The sequence below is a fragment of the Scyliorhinus canicula genome, chromosome 17, assembly GCF_902713615.1.
Source record: "Scyliorhinus canicula chromosome 17, sScyCan1.1, whole genome shotgun sequence".
Classification (NCBI taxonomy): Eukaryota; Metazoa; Chordata; class Chondrichthyes; order Carcharhiniformes; family Scyliorhinidae; genus Scyliorhinus; species Scyliorhinus canicula.
In genome coordinates this window covers 103,291,530-103,295,952 of record NC_052162.1, presented here as the reverse complement: position 1 = coordinate 103,295,952, position 4,423 = coordinate 103,291,530, and positions in this window count along the sequence as shown.

Here is a 4,423-nt window from a genome sequence, read left to right as displayed (position 1 = left end):
GGTCAAGGAAAACCCAAAAGCTTTCTATAGGTATGTCAGGAATAAAAGAATGACTAGGGTAAGAGTAGGGCCAGTCAAGGACAGTGGTGGGAAGTTGTGTGTGGAGGCTGAGGAGATAAGCGAGATACTAAATGAATACTTTTCGTCAGTATTCACTCAAGAAAAAGATAATATTGTGGAGGAGAATGCTGAGACCCAGGCTATTAGAATAGATGGCATTGAGGTGCGTAGGGAAGAAGTGTTGGCAATTCTGGACAAGGTGAAAATAGATAAGTCCCCGGGGCCGGATGGGATTTATCCTAGGATTCTCTGGGAAGCCAGGGAAGAGATTGCTGAGCCTTTGGCTTTGATTTTTAGGTCATCATTGGCTAGAGGAATAGTGCCAGAGGACTGGAGGATAGCAAATGTGGTCCCTTTGTTCAAGAAGGGGAGTAGAGATAACCCCGGTAACTATAGGCCGGTGAGCCTAACGTCTGTGGTGGGTAAGGTCTTGGAGAGGATTATAAAAGATACGATTTATAATCATGTAGATAGGAATAATATGATTAGGGATAGTCAGCATGGTTTTGTGAAGGGTAGGTCATGCCTCACAAACCTTATCGAGTTCTTTGAGAAGGTGACTGAACAGGTAGACGAGGGTAGAGCAGTTGATGTGGTGTATATGGATTTCAGTAAAGCGTTTGATAAGGTTCCCCACGGTCGGCTATTGCAGAAAATACGGAGGCTGGGGATTGAGGTTGATTTAGAGATGTGGATCAGAAATTGGCTAGTTGAAAGAAGACAGAGAGTGGTAGTTGATGGGAAATGTTCAGAATGGAGTTCAGTTACGAGTGGCGTACCACAAGGATCTGTTCTGGGGCCGTTGCTGTTTGTCATTTTTATAAATGACCTAGAGGAGGGCGCAGAAGGATGGGTGAGTAAATTTGCAGACGACACTAAAGTCGGTGGAGTTGTAGACAGTGCGGAAGGATGTTGCAGGTTACAGAGGGACATAGATAAGCTGCAGACCTGGGCTGAGAGGTGGCAAATGGAGTTTAATGTGGAGAAGTGTGAGGTGATTCACTTTGGAAAGAATAACAGGAATGCGGAATATTTGGCTAATGGTAAAATTCTTGGTAGTGTGGATGAGCAGAGGGATCTCGGTGTCCATGTACATAGATCCCTGAAAGTTGCCACCCAGGTTGATAGGGTTGTGAAGAAGGCCTATGGTGTGTTGGCCTTTATTGGTAGAGGGATTGAGTTCCGGAGCCATGAGGTCATGTTGCAGTTGTACAAAACTCTAGTACGGCCGCATTTGGAGTATTGCGTACAGTTCTGGTCGCCTCATTATAGGAAGGACGTGGAAGCTTTGGAACGGGTGCAGAGGAGATTTACCAGGATGTTGCCTGGTATGGAGGGAAAATCTTATGAGGAAAGGCTGATGGACTTGAGGTTGTTTTCGTTAGAGAGAAGAAGGTTAAGAGGTGACTTAATAGAGGCATACAAAATGATCAGAGGGTTAGATAGGGTGGACAGCGAGAGCCTTCTCCCGCGGATGGAGGTGGCTAGCACGAGGGGACATAGCCTTAAATTGAGGGGTAATAGATATAGGACAGAGGTCAGAGGTGGGTTTTTTACGCAAAGAGTGGTGAGGCCGTGGAATGCCCTACCTGCAACAGTAGTGAACTCGCCAACATTGAGGGCATTTAAAATTTATTGGATAAGCATATGGATGATAAGGGCATAGTGTAGGTTAGATGGCCTTTAGTTTTTTTTCCATGTCGGTGCAACATCGAGGGCCGAAGGGCCTGTACTGCGCTGTATCGTTCTATGTTCTATGTTCTAAGTGCGAGGTGATTCATTTTGGTAGAAAAAAGTTGAATGCGGATCACAGGTTAAATGCAGGGTTCTGAGGAATGTGGAGAAACAGAGAGATCTTGGGGTTCATGTCCACAGATTTCTGAAGGTTGCCACTCAAGTGGATAGAGCGTGAAGAAAGCCTATAGTGTGTTAGCATTTATTAACAGGGGGCTTGAGTTTAAGAGTCGCGGGGTTATGCTGCAACTGTACATGACCCTGTTGAGACCACATTTGGAGTAGTGTGTGCAGTTCTGGTCACCTCACTATCGGAAGGATGTGGAATTATTGGAAAGGGTGCAAAGGAGATTTACTAGGATGCTGACTGGTTTGCAGGATAGGTCTTATGAGGAAAGGTTGAGGGAGCGAGGGCTTTTATCTTTGGAGCGGAGGAGGATGAGAGGCGGTTTATAAGATGACGAGGGGGATAGATAGAGTGGACGTTCAGAGACTATTTCCTCGGGTGGATGTAGTGTTATAAGGGGACATAACTACTGTATAAGATTCAGGGTGGGAGATATAGGAGGGATGTCCGAGGTAGGTTCTTTACTCAGAGAGTGGTTAGGGTGTGGAATTGACTGCCTGCTGTGATAGTGGAGTCGGACTCTTTAGGAACTTTCAAGCGGTTATTGGATAGGCACATGGAGCACACCAGAATGACAGGGAGTGGGATAGCTTGATCTTGGTTTTGGACAATGCTCGGCACAACATCGAGGGCCGAAGGGCCTGTTCTGTGCTGTACTGTTCTATGTTCTAAAGGTGGAGTAATTAAAATCAGGGATGTTCAAGAGGCCAGATTGAGAAAAGTGCAGTTATCTCAGAGGGTTGTGTGGCTGGAGATTACTGAGATGGGGAGGGACGAGGCCATTAAGAGATTTGAAAATAAGGATGTGAATTTTAAAATCAAGGTATTGCTTGACCAGGAGTCAGTGAGCACAAGGTTGATGGTGAACGAAACTTGGTGCGAGAAAGCACACAGGGAACAGAGTTTTGGATGCTCTCATGTTTCTGTGTGGAGGTGGGGGGGGGGGGGGGGGGGGGGGGGGGGGTGGGGGGGGGGGGGGGGGGGGGGGGGGGGTGTGAATGCGAGAGGCTAACCAGGAATGTATTGGAATTGGCAAGTCTAAAGGTTACACAGACATGGATGAGGGTTTGAGCAGGTGAACTGGGGTGGGGTAGAGACAGGCGACATTATGGAGATTTAAATATTTGTTTAAGTGATGGTGTGGATATATGGTCGGAAATTCATCCTTTGGGTCAAATTTGACACGGAGGAGTTCAGCCTCAGACAGTTCCCAGGGAGAGGGATGGACTCGGTAGCTAGGGAACGTAATTTGTAGTGGTGACTGAAGACAATGGCTTTGGTCTTCCTAATTTTCAATGGGAGGACATTTCTGCTCATCCGTACTGGATGTGAGATAAACAGTTTGATAATTTAGTAACAGTGAGGAAATGGAGAGGATGGTGATGAAGTAGAGCTGGGTATCATAGAATTTACAGTACAGAAGGCCATTCGGGCCCATTGAGTCCTGCACCGGCTCCTGGAAAGAGCACCCACCCCAGGTCCACATCTCCATCCTATCCCCATAACCCAGCAACCCCACCCAACACTAAGGGCAATTTTTGGACCAACGAAGGGCAATTTAGCATGGCCAATCCATCTAACCTGCACATCTTTGGACTGTGGGAGGAAACCGGAACACCCGGAGGAAACCCATGCACACACGGGGAGAACGTGCAGACTCCGCACAGATAGTGATCCAAGCTGGGAATCGAACCTGGGACCCTGGAGCTGTGAAGCAATTGTGCTAACCACTGTGCTACCGTGCTGCCCAACATTCTCAGTATACATGTGAAAAAAAACAGTGCCTTTGGATGATGTCACCTGACAGTTGCATTTGGATGAGAAATAGGAGGGGCCAAAGATAGATCCTTGAGGGACACAAAGTACAAGGAGTTTGGAGAGGAAAGGGGGATTGGAGATGGGGTGGTAGTTTGAAAAGATGGTCAGGTCAAGGGTGTTTTTAGGGCGAGCGATATTAGTGGATCTAAAGGTAAGAGGGACAGTACCAGGACAGTACATGGGCGGCACGGTAGCACAGTGGCTAGCGCTGTTGCTTCAAAGTGCCAGGGACCTGGGATTGATTCCTGGCTTGTGTCACTGTCTGTGCGGAGCCTGCACATTCTTCCTGTGACTGCATGGGTTTCGCCGGGTGCTCCGGTTTCCTCCCACAAGTTCCGAAAGACGTGCTTGGGCTTTCTGAATTCTCCCTCAGTTTATCCGAACAGGCGCTGGAATAGCAACTAGGGGCTTTTCACAGTAACTTCAGTGCAGTGTTAATGTAAGCCTACTTGTGACAAACTGGAGAAAGGTGGGGTTCAGGGCTCGGACAACGGGAAACTTTAGAGACAGTTTCTCTCGGTGGGTTTGTGGAAGGTAAGGTTGGATTGTATCAATCTTAGTGACAAAGAAGCTCCATAAGCTCCTCACATTTGTTGTTGGTGAGGATGGAGGAGACAGGGGAGAGGGACAGAACTTCAAAACGAACTTGTGTTTGAGATATTAAAAAAGGTCAGACCCTCTGTA